The 13,295-nt window shown below is 35.4% G+C and overlaps 1 protein-coding gene across 4 annotated transcripts in view; it reads right to left on the bottom strand.

Moving 5' to 3' along the window:
• The window catches only part of Ten-a (Tenascin accessory), a 273,620-nt gene that overhangs the window by 57,435 nt on the left and 202,890 nt on the right, over nt 1-13,295 (bottom strand). The window contains exon 1 of one of the 4 annotated variants that reach the window (XM_053744519.2): nt 1,208-1,284. The exons of 2 other annotated variants lie outside the window; for them this stretch is intronic. The gene's annotated coding sequence lies outside the window, so the exon portion shown is untranslated. One more of the 4 variants, XM_053744520.2, reaches the window with a different exon arrangement.

Here is a 13,295-nt window from a genome sequence, read left to right as displayed (position 1 = left end):
TCCCTTCATTGTCAACTAAATTACTATTTTACATCTTATTTATTTGGAAGATTTTTTCATTAATTATTGACACTACAGTCTAATCTAATATTTTTTTAAACAAATAAGTAATGAGTCAGACAATAATGAATATAAATCTCATCGTGTCTGTATAGTGTCTCATGATAAAAGAATATAAATACCGACAAAGTAGTAGCAATATAGTCTTTGAGGTATTTTCATATATTGGGCCCGTAGTACGTTGTAGTCATATAGTGTATGTACTTATCCTTAGCTGAAAAATGATGTTATGGTTTGATTTTGTAAGCCATTATTTCTATTTCAATACAATTTAAGTTAAGAGGTATGATCTTGTCGTTATTATTGTTTTTTGCTTGACAATGCAATTAGCAAATGTGACGCGATATTATACTACGTGAATTTTATGAATAAATTTTAATAAAACAATGCATGCGAATGAACATTTATTTTATGTAGGTCAGCCATTATTTTGTTTACTAAAAGTTTACAAAAGTGATGCTAAATTATTCTAATTTCAAAATGAAACTGAAAATAATAATCGTAATAAAAATGATGGCGGAGTCTGCTGATAAACAGTGACTTATTTGCAAAACATTGCTATATTAATGTGCAGTTTAATCTTCTCATGATACTCTAAACCCAAGGATTGGTTTTTTTTCATTAAGAAATGTAGAATATTGATTATTTATTCATTGCTATTGCGTTGAAGTTGCGAACCATGAGCTCTACATTGTAAAGTTGTGAGTTGAAGCGGTTAATCAGCGTTTAATTAAAACAAACCATGATATTATTATCAAATAAGACCTTACTTTTTTAAAGTTTGTTAGTCACTAGAGCAGGTATTCCATCAATAACATGCCACCTGACGTCACCGACGCGACGGCGTCCTCATAACTTACGGCGTGCACGGGCCAACCGTATAATTTGGGACATTTAACTACAACCAAAACACATTTTGGGGAAAACAATAAGCACTAAAAACAATAAAGAACAAATTAAAGTCGGACACAGAGCGGCTCGCGGAGTATTGCGCCGCTTACGGGAATATTGTCGGGAGTCACGCTATAGGGTCGGGCTACCTGGGACGTGGGCTGCCGAGGACGGCACGGGCCCGGGGAGTGTTCGCGTATGATCCGCGGCCGCGTGGCGGTATCGGTCAGTGACCGCAGCAGGTCGCGCTCGGTACCTCTCGCCGTATCGGAGGTGTTGTGACGAGTGACCGCGCACTGATAGCGAAAACGCGCGCGGACTGGGCGCCCTCCGAAGGCGATTTGATGCCCTCCGCGCGACGCCTGTGCGCGCGCACTCTAGCCACGGGATAATGCCGCCCTATCCCTTGTCGAGAATCGAGATATCGAGTTATCTTTTACGGGTAGCTATCGTGCTTAACCCTGTCAGTTAAATGAATAGACGCAGGAAAGCTCCAGTTAAACATGAGAAATAAATGCATTCAATAGCTATATTTATTTCAAAAGGAAACTCTATTTCTACGAACGATCTAGCGGTCGATCCTGAGATCATTTCGATGTTGGTGTTTCATTATATTTGAGTGATAAAAATAAAAAAATTAATCGACTGTAGACATCACTAAACAGATTATAATTGGAGCATGCGTGGTGCGAGGGTTGAGGGTGAGAGAGGACGATGTCGGGGGTGGGTGCAGGGCGCGGGTGAGGAGGGCGCGTGTCACCCGCGGCGGCGCGACTCCACTCCGACGTGATCTTGACACCGCGTATGCAGAGCCTGTGATGGGCCACACTTTGTAAATACACTTTTTTATCAGACGCTCAAAATAAACATATCAACCCTACATCAAATATAATAGAACTGTGCCAGAGAAAGTAAACAGATCAGTTCATTAGCATTGTACGTTCCAGCTGAAAAAATATTTTGTTAGTAATAATGGGCTTTTTAATGATCGATTTCGTTTAATTACTCTGCCCAGAGTAAAAAATAAATAGAAATCCAAATATCGCGACAAAACTACAGTTATCTGATAATTTCTGACAGAATCCGACATATACGGCCGTAATGTCGATGTTAAGATAGGAAATAGGCGTCGATAAGTAGACATCTACACGAGATGGATATTGTGAAAGACGTGTAGGCCGCTCGGAGGCTTTAGAGCTCTTACAAGGAAGCGAGCAAACGGACAGCCAGTACGTGTGGGTACGAAATCCGTGGCGCGTGACTTTCTTTCACGGCTCATCGAGTTTTAGGTATGCCCCAGCCACGGGGCGACCGGTGGACAATGTAGAACTCTAAAAACACGAATACCACAGGGAGCAGTTAGGAAAGTTTGAATTTTAATGAATGTGACTGAGTACCTACTCTCGTGAAGTAACTGAAGTACTACATTGGTAACAGATTTTTAATTGAAAAGTAGCCACAAATAGAGTATTTAATTTAGAATAATCATAATAAGACTACATAAAATTTAATTTTATGTTGTTATATAATTTGATCCAGTTTTTCGCCAAATTTTCTTCAAGAAATATTGTAAACACAACCCAAAGTAATTAATGCAATTCAAACGCGACAACGCTAAAACAACAAAATTAACGTTAGCGCCGTTTATCATAATCATACATAATTCGCTTTGTTATTCATAGTAGTGGCTTGGCTCCGAGGCTCGCCCTCCCGGTAAAGGGTTTTGTTTTCTTTATAAACAACGCGAAGGTGCTGCTAACGACCCCACGAACAAATACGAAATTCGATCTTCCATTACGCATACAAATGGCTCCCCTACAACCCGCACCTTCTGCGGTGTGAATGGCATTGTCTTCCTCAAATCTGATCGCTACTTACTTGTTCTGCTCTATAACCTCCAGTCAACTATTGTTAAGGGCTAGTAATCTTCGAAGCATCTGTGACGCACATTAATCAACAAGAGCTTTGACATCCTGTGGATTGATTTAGTAAGTATTGAAAATAATGATTTAATGCCTATGGAGCATAACCTTTTAGGCTCCAGTTCAGCTGTCAATATAACTTTTGGTGTGTATGGTGTGTTGTGGATTTTTTTTTTCATTTTTCCTTTCAATGCCCGAACGGCGTGGTTTTATGATGTAAGTGGTCGAGTAGCTCTCACTAAATATAGTGTGACTTTGCAACACCTATAATAAGAAAGATGTCATGAATAATACATTGATGAAAATAAAGTAAGTAATTTTAGAAATAGTTCAATTCATCATCTAAAATAGTAATTTTTATCACTTTCTACTTCCATCTGTTATTTGACACATTTATAGATATTCGTTACCAACATCTGCATCGGAAATAATGAGTTATGATAGCATTAAAACAAAATATATTTTTAATATGTCCGATTTATTTATTATTCCAGAGACACACGTTTACGCAATAGGTCGTGGAAAAAGACATCGACAAAAAATAGAGGTGGAACGTAAATCGAGGCATTTCTATTGAGGACCATGACTTGGCAAAACGTCGGGATGGAGCTCGAAGTTGTTTGTCACTATGTCGCGGCCATCACGATAGTGCTCGGAATGATGTTCCGCCTAATACCGAAATATGACATATTTAATATTTTGTTTCAAAGATTACAATTATTTGAAGATTGTTTTGTTTAGACCGATTCGATTGATTTTTTATTAGACTCTTCTTGGTATCGGCCATGTATGACTATTGATGTTCAAATTCGATAATTTGATTCGTTGATAACTTATTATTCAACTATAATGTAAATTGCATGCAGTAATATTATACATTAGTCTGATTTGTAATATAAATGATATTATGATAAATAATTTCTATTGAAATAATAAGTTTTGTATCTAACATTGCAAAAGAGAAAAATGTCATAGATAGATTATTTGAAAAAAAAAATTACAAAATAAGATATGTTACTGAAAATTTCGTCTTTATAAAAACCTTATCAGTACGGGATCATAACATAAACATACATACAAATAATATCGTAAAGCGTGTGTAAAATGGACGTGTCCATTTACATACTCTTTATACATTTGTCGTCGGTCCTTCGTGACTAATGGATTACCATTCGGTGTAATCGCCCGGGACCAAAAAATGTTTTCATTGCTTTCCTTGTCTATGGAATTCTGATACGTTGGCATTGGTATCTATGATTGAAGAGAATTGTGTCCATTAAATGTTACTTTAAGGGGTAGTAAAAAATCAATTTGTTACGCTGCTTATCATAGTTTAGAAGTAATCCAATGGAACTACAGAAAAGAAGGGTAATATTTCATAACTGAAAGTCTAAACAGATTGATAGCTGTTATCATGTATTATTTGAAAGTATTAATAAAGAAGTAACTAGGTATATTTAAAAAAGCAAAATATTTTTTTAAGAAGTAAGAAAACATTTTCTATATAAGTGAAACGAGTTCTAATATAGTCAAAAGAAACTCCAAGTGTCTGTTTGAAAAATCAACTTTTAGCTTCAGTTTCTGTAAAACAGAAATTTGTGAAGAAAAAATAAAGATTATTATTAGATATTTATTTTATAATCACAGTTACCATCGCTCCCAATTGAACTGGATCCGATCCACCATTTTGTTGTGAGGTGTAGACTAATCAGAACCGGACTATAGTTGTGGTCTTACTACGGATTGTGAAATCAATTCCATATTCTTTCGTTACACAGGAGCGTGACTTACAACGTAAAATGTTAAGTTACATTCCAAATTTCGTCTCATAAATAGGCAAGTCTGATAAGAGCTATAAGCCTTTTTCTGATATTGATGTAAGATCATAATCGGCATATTATAATACAAACCGTTACATGAACCGTGAAAAAGCTTTCTGATTAATTACTATTGCTAATGATGATCTGATTTATGATGAAAAACAAACCTACAAGAATATACCAAGAAAAATATACCTACTACCAAGAAAACGATCTGAATAAACGCATACACGCAATGCAATACGATGTTAAAACATATGTGCCAAGCGTAAATCAGTTAAGATTTTGTTAAGGATTACTTACTACACATGATAGATCAGTTGAAATGCAGGTTAACTTTATTATGTCTAAAATGTCTCACAGGCTGATTTTATGCAAATACGCATCCTAACAAATTGGAGTGAACGCTAACAGCGTTTGTTTGATAGAGGTACACCCTCCATTAGGCACCTTACCTTAGTGCTTTTATTGAATTAAGTGCCAGCGCGGGCGCCGTGCGTGGCGTGGCGTGGCACTAAGCGTCGGAGTCATATCCCCTTAAATCGGTGTCTCAAGTAAACTAAGCCGTAATTACGTCCTTATATTTAGTGCACGCTTCGTTGTCTCGAGGTTTTTATGATAGCAAATGAAGGTGGAAAGTCTTGACGAGAAGTTACATCGTTGATGAATTAATTTAGACTTTCCATTATATATATACCTAAAATCCTGTTTGCACCCGTCAATAAGATGTATTTATTTATAGTTCTTCTTTAATGTCCATATGAAGAAATCGAATTTGTCGTTTGTAAACACGAAAGCTAGAAAAATTTCAAATGGAAAATCCCACAAAACCGCCATTCTGTAGAATATAGATGAAAGAATTTGTGATAAACTTAGACTAGACTGACTTTTGAGATATAAAAAACACGATAGGTATGAAAATTGTGAAAAACAGCATTCAATGCTGTTTTTCACAATTTTCATACCTATCGTGTTTCGTGCTGAGCAACAAAATTAAGTTAATTTATTATTAATAGATATTTGAAATAAAATGTTTGAGAAGAATTTACTGAAACAATTTATTTTTTGCTCTATATATGTGATAATGTCATCAATTTCACAAATAAGGGAATTACTACAAAAATATGTACTTGGTACTCCTCAAATTGATTGAGCAGTTCAATATATTTCAATCTTTTTTGTAGACCGAATGAATAAATTCGTAACACAATCAAAAGCCCGTAATCTCTGTGTATTCAGTTGCTATGAGTTTCAAAAGTATTAAATGTAATAAAGAGCTGGAGAAAAATTGAGCAAATGCTTCTGTTGCCTAAAAAAATGCCTGATGATGTGAAGATAAAAAGATCTGTTCGGCTTTAGTAGGAATCTTCGATCTACCGCGTTAGAAAAAAGATACAAACAGTAGTAAAATAAAGAAAGATTAACTGAATTAGATGAATAGACGGAAAAGTTCTTTTTAACGGCTATATCAAGTGTCATGGATGGTGCCCTCTGAACATTGTGTCTTTTGTATGTATAAATATTCAAATTAATAAATGCTTGATATATTTTGGTATTAATTTTCCATGTTGGCAAGTAACTTTATCATATCAATGTAATGTACAGTTTTTATAAAATGGCTACATATCAGTTACACCAGTCAACTTTGACGTTAATTTAAACTTGCGCGCCGCCGTCGTATAGATAAAATAGCGTAGTTAGCATTAACCTCAAAATTGAGTGGTGCGACCCAACCTATCTCAGTTATGTTTTCATAGATTAAAGGAGATTAAAGGTACGTTCTTTGTACATTACAATTTCCTCGGAGTAAGGTCTACCCGGCCGGGACACGGGTACTACACGAATGTAACCAAGCAAATGAAATTAAGCATACGTTGGCGTACGATTTATGAGGCAACGCTATTGTGCCGACACTGATTACTCTTTATGGAGATTTGACGTCTCAGCGACGCCCTACATCAGGCGCGGATCCAGAACTTAAAAATATTGTGGTCACAGGCACTAAAATTATTAGAATTCAAGTTAGTTAATGTTTTTCGCAAAAACGTAGAAAATTTAATCGATACCTTCTTTCACACTTTGCGGTTGTATATATGAGCGTAGTTTATTTAGACGTATGAGTGCGCAACAAATTTTATTGGAATCTGGCTGTTATAAAAATGTCAAAATATTATTTAAAAGTTGGTGAAAAATACAATGTTGGTATTTTATTATGTTTTTATATAAAAAAATACACAGAAAATCACTGTGGCTGTTGTAATGCCCATCGTGCCAAGAACTGTGAATCCGCGCCTACCCTACATACCCCGCGATCCAACGGGTTGTATGGACGTTAAACTTTTATACCCCCGCCGTTTTACAGCGGCCTTTTATTATTTAGTGAAAGGAGCGACGGTGATGTCATAAATCTCCGCTCCTGCGTGAACTTTCGCCTCTTATCTTGGCAAAGAAATAATAGAACTTTCTGCCTTCTTCTAGACAAAGTGTTTGGCTTTTGAGACCCCGGGTCACTAAAAGCTTTCAATGCATTAATGAAGATTTTTTGGCTATTTCTCAAAAAATAAATATTATAATAAATAGGTACAATTTAACGATGAAAGTTTAGCCTGAATTTTATTACATTCGATTAGATTTTGAGCACAAACACTTTTTATTGGCTGGTTAGGGTCTTGACTTGTTAAACATTCGGCGTATTTCGACGTGTCACAAGGCTTGAAGGTGATATCAAAGGTGATACGAGTGACCTTAGGGAATATTTGATAAATTCTGAAACACTTTTTCGTCATACATTTGTTTTTATGATTTACTTATATTTTCTTTAAGAAATACAAAACTTTTGTACTATTTTCAGACTCTAAAGGTAAGTAGTTAATTTGAGAGGAATCTACCCACATTATTATTACCCACTGGTGATGCGTCGTCATAAACATTACTTGGTCGTGTATCTGTATCGACGGCATTCATTAATCTTGTATTAAATAGGTTCTGTGTGGGCACTGCGGCAGAGAATAACGAAGCTACAGAGTAAGTAGATATATTCAGTATAGTGCCTATTTTCTTCAACAGTTTGCTACTCTTGTCTCAGCCTCATCACGGCGTGATATCAATTCCAGGTATTATTCTTTACACAATTTTATTCTTTCTCTCATCTGTGCAATGTAGCTTCCATACTGGTGAAAAAATTCAGAAAATTCTTTGAGTATTTCTAAAGAAACATTTTCTCTTTATATTATTAGTGTAAGTATGTTGATTCTGATACCGTACAACGCAACGTCGCGTCGTGTTTTTAGTCTCCTTATAATTGAACAAAAAGCACACAATATATTCTGAAAAATATATGCTGAAGAAAATTAAATTGCGAAAAAGTGATTAGGCATACGCAAGTGTTTCGTATGCATAATCGTTGTTTTTTGGTTTGGACTGTGAGCCCAGTGACAGGCTTTAGCATGTAATTAAATTACGGTTAACGACGCCGAAGCGGACGCACGTTTTAATCATATCAGGAACTATAATTAACTTTGGATGATATGACAGCATAGTAAAAGATTTTTCATGTATAGATTAGTTAAACGATATCAACTATTTAATATTACTAATTCGATGTAAAATTGTAATGATACATCTGGAGACCAAGAAGAATACGTTTTGAACATAAATGTTTCTCATGGTTTGCTCAGAAAACATAAAATATAGAAAAGTGATGTTATGAAAAGTTTTACTACCACATATAGCTCAGCTTGATAGCGATACGTATTATTTTCATAGCGGGCGGGGTTTCGTGTATAAGGGATCTTGGTATGACTAAACTTGTACACAACTGAAATCAAGAATGTACATAGATGTATCAAGTACCGCTTACAAGTGCTAATTATGAAAGAATGCTCTGAACTGGATCTGATATTCAATTATTCACTTGGGACATTCGCTAATTTTACATTCAAATATAATCTTTTAGTAGTTTTTACTGTCGCATCAGTGTAATAACATGTGGAAATAAAGAAATAAGCTTTTCATAATATAAATTTTCTATAAATTTGAATCGAAATATTACTTATTTTATAAGTTATGATGTAGATGATTCATCAAGTGTGATCATAACATAGTACTTATCACTTTTATGGATATAGTCCCCCGTAGTTTGGGTCATATATTGCACGTTTATAACTTCAACACTTATTGACCATAATTGGACGGTCACCAGAGGCTCGTACAATTAAACAGAGACCTACCTAAAATAAAATTAACGAAGTAAACTCGTAATAAATATGCTGACTTTATTATCTATAATAGTCACTAATTAATTAATTGAATGATGATTAAGCTTTGTGGTATCAATAGAGCAAGAATGAGAGCGGTCTGCTATCCGCATGTAACTTGGTTGTCATCGGCGTAGGTCATAAATTAAACTTATCTACAACTCACAATTAACTCAAATGCTCCTATGTTTTATAACTATGCAGTTAACTTAATCTACTGTATAATTCTCTAAGATAAGGCATCACAGCACTTCGCCTCTCGTAGGGCCTGCTGTTGTAGGTAGTTATTTATTATTTAGCGGCGTTGCAGGCCCGTAGTAAATCCCTGCTGTGACGGCACTTAATGCAGTCTACCTAGGCTTCGGGAGATAAGCTAACAAGCCTCTTTAGCTAAACAAGAGGCGGCCAAACAATAAAGGCGAGTTAAGCGTCGTGAAATATGGCAGAGACGAGTCGCGATAACTCAGAGCTCGGCTGGGCCTTCTTTTGCCCTAATTAGCCATTCAATTCCCGTAATCTTGTTTACTCGTCGGTTCCCGCTGCCCAGGTGCGATAATGGCCGAGCTATTTGCATGCCGCCATATTGTTTCCCCATGTTCCGTCCGCTATCCGTCGGATGCGACCCCCGCTGTTTTCGCCAGGCTTATTGGATCGCGCGATTACTTTGTATTGATCCCGCCGTCCATTATCTACATTCGTTTGTTTTGGTATCAGAGTAATGATACTGGCAGTCCACAAATCCAATGAACCCTTTTGTATCTGTTACGCATTAATTCATATTTAGATGCGATTATTGTTTCCAATCCATTTGCGTTAAGTATATGATAAATTGATTGTAATGAGTATTGCTATAATAATCATGTAATATATATTATTAGTACCACTTCATAATAGTTTGTTTCTTCCATATCTATAAACTTCACTTCTGCATTAAGTGTTTGTCTTAAAATTAAATTTTGAATTCAAGACTACTTTAGGTAAACATAGGTTAGTGAATGGCCATGCATAACCATATTTACTATCTCCAGTGTATGTTCTGAGCAGATATCACATTAATAATGCACTAACGGAAACGCAAACATTTAGCACAAACAGGAGAGCAACTTGTGTAATCTGAGTTCCCCGAATGCCCTTTTACGACTGTTAGTTGCTTAATTAAATTATCACGATGTAGTATTCCATTATAATAATTAAAGAAGTTGTGAAAGCTTCGCTTTTAACAAGGAAGAGTGTCGGAATTAGCATTATCGTAATTGGCAGTTTGTTTCGTTTTTTCGCGAATTTCTGGGAAAAGCAGGTGTCCGCGCCCTTGGAATTTTTTTTTGTAAAACGCAGCTCTATCCGGCTAATCGTAATCTCGAGCAGTAAATTGAAGGCGATCCTTGCAGCGAAGCGATACCGGCACAAATCTTCTATAAACACATTACTGAACACGCTTTATTACTCCGCCATCTTCATCCAATCCTATTAAGTGTCTGTTCGCAGCTTTCCTTCTTGCGGAGCGTTCAGTTTTAGGATGGCCATTTTTTAAAATAGTATTAGGGTTCGATAATGGCTTTAACACGGAGCACCCTCAGCGAATGTCTACATTATATGGCGAGGATTTGCCGAGTTAGGAGATATGCTAAAGTGAAGGAGAGGTCGTGGCCGCTGAATGCGCGTCTGGCTCGCGACGCAACGAGATGCGATAATTTCAGGGCTTCGCTGTCGTTGTGAGCTGCGAGCGGCGATATTGGCGATATTGCGCCGTCTTGCGGACGGTGCTTTATAATTTATTTAGACAACCATACCTCAAGGCTGAATAATATTTTACATCGGAGAAATTTCATGCAAATTGTATTTTGCATTTTAAAGGATATTAAAGATTATCCATTCATATTAATTCGTCGTCGCGAAAGCGTCAATACGCCTTCTTAGCGTTTATACTCGTCAAATTATACAGTCTTTGTTGTAAAGGAATTGATGCTGCATTTAAATAAACGAAACAGTTTCTTTCCAGAATATTGTACCTACCTATTTAGAGTTCAATTATGTAGGTAAACTGAATCCACCAGGGTAACAATCAGTTACCCTGGTGAAGTTACGCTTTGTTTCTAACGTAACTTGATCCACTAGCTGAGCAACGGCGGCAGTGCCATAAAATTTGTTTCAAAAATAGGGTCACTGTGATTTATAGCCGGGATAACTTGAAAACAGGGGAAATTAATTCCGCGAATCGTATTACGTTAATTACCTACCTCTGCTAATCTGCTCATATCGCTGGACCTGTATAATTAGGGTGACAACACAATGCGACGGTTCCCATACGTCTACATAAACCACATGTCAATTTAATTTGACCCCCGATTCAAGATGGCCGCCAACCCTCTTTCGTGGCGCTGCGTCGACGACCAAATGCCTGTGGTTCACCAATGACTACTAATTGACGTGTTTCAGAGAAACACTGTATGGTTTTGGTCACGTGTTTTTACTTTTTTGTGTTGTGTGCAGGTTTGTTATGAAAGATCTCAGCGCAGCGTCAATCGCTGACTTCACCCGGTGTCTCGTTACCAGAGGGGTTGCGAGACTACGCATATCTGATTACGTACATAATGGAACGTTTTTGTATTTATTTTTATTGTTATGTTGACACATGTATTGGATTGATCCAAAGGGCCTATCTTATTACATGTAAGTTTTATCTTTACGATCCTATTGTACCTGGATTTTAAATTAAATTCATGCATAACAAACATCTATTTATCTAACCCCAACTTATGTAAGTACAATAAAACTAAATTAGATAATATAGATTAAGATGTCAGAAAAAATATGTTTTGTATCAGATTTTTTTTAGTTTTTATAAGGCTTTGGTGTCAGTTGGGAGCAGTAATCCTATTCTAGACTGAGATATTTATATTTATTTATATAGACGTTTCAACGTCGATGATAGAACCATCGGGTAATTTATATGTTCTTATTAATAAATTCATACCCACACATGTTACAAAAGTCGTTTGTAATATCTATTTCTGTCCTAATAATATCAAAATTGGTTTCACCAACATATGGGAAAATATTGATTCAAAATACGTAACTATATAAAGTAAGATTTTTAAAAAACCCACAGTCGTTCTTGGCAATGTGACTCCAGAACTTTCATCTGTGGTATTTTTGAGTTTCAGAGGTTATCTTAGCGTGATCTCGGTGGCTTGTTGACATACACAAGGCAAGCAAATAACGCATATCTTTTGTGCAACGTTGCATGCTTTAAGTTGCAACTGTACCATATCGTTATCGGCTATTGATGTAAATGTAAATGTGTATGGCTCGAATATGAAAGTGTGTTTTTAATGATATAAGTTTATTTATCATATTCAAAGTATTTAGGTATTGTAAATATACGGTGTAATATTTTTTTACTATCTATAGAAGTAACAAATTATTCATGCATCATTTTAATAGAATCATCATAAGAAGAAGAGTAAATATAAAGAAATATTTTTCTTGTTCTGTTTAAAAACTATTCTGGGACATATGGCTATTGAATATTAAAATAATAATAAATAGGTTTAAAAACATTAAAATCTCATCCATAATTTAACTAGATTTATAAACATTAGAAATATCACAACAATATTAGGTGCATCGTGTCAAATGTTAAGAAGGAAAGTGCACATAAGTTTAGTATATAATAATAAAACGAAACAGTTTATCGGCCAACTTATAATAATTATCACACTGCCGGTGATTTATGTTAAAGGTAAAGTCGTTAATATTTTATGGCGGTTAACACATTCGCAGTGCCGACGTGATTTATACGCGTTTTAACGACGATGGACCTCCGCGTCAGCCGCTATCTAGCACTTAGGGCCTGTCTCTTTGAGGCAACCTTACTTTCAAATGTATTTTGTACATAAATAATCACTATCAGGGAAATATAATAATAAGAATCAAAAGCTTGAATATTTTGTTATTTTGCAGGAGATTAGATTAAGATTTTGTATATTGCAGAAGGTTAAAATCTTGACCTCTAGCAAAGTCTATTCTATAAAAATTCTGCTCAAAAAGCAATCTATGAGCAAAGTCAATTATTTCTTACAAGCTTACTATGACCTTTTTTAACAATTTTTAATATAACAGTAATATAAATATAAATATACATTTTAGGAAATTACTTTTATAGTAAATAAATGTTTTACTTTAGAATGTGTTGGTTTGAATTAATATATATATAATATAATATACATATTTCTATTCGTCACCGAAGTGTTTGAAGGGATGTGGGTTACTTCCGCAATCGATCCTGTATTGGGTATCTTGTTACATCATCTACTTATCATAGAAAAATATGAAGGATAACTTCT

Source organism: Plodia interpunctella, chromosome 4 (genome assembly GCF_027563975.2).
Source record: "Plodia interpunctella isolate USDA-ARS_2022_Savannah chromosome 4, ilPloInte3.2, whole genome shotgun sequence".
Taxonomy (NCBI): domain Eukaryota; kingdom Metazoa; phylum Arthropoda; class Insecta; order Lepidoptera; family Pyralidae; genus Plodia; species Plodia interpunctella.
Note: the sequence above shows the minus strand (reverse complement) of the source record. Positions and strands in the feature narration are given on the sequence as shown.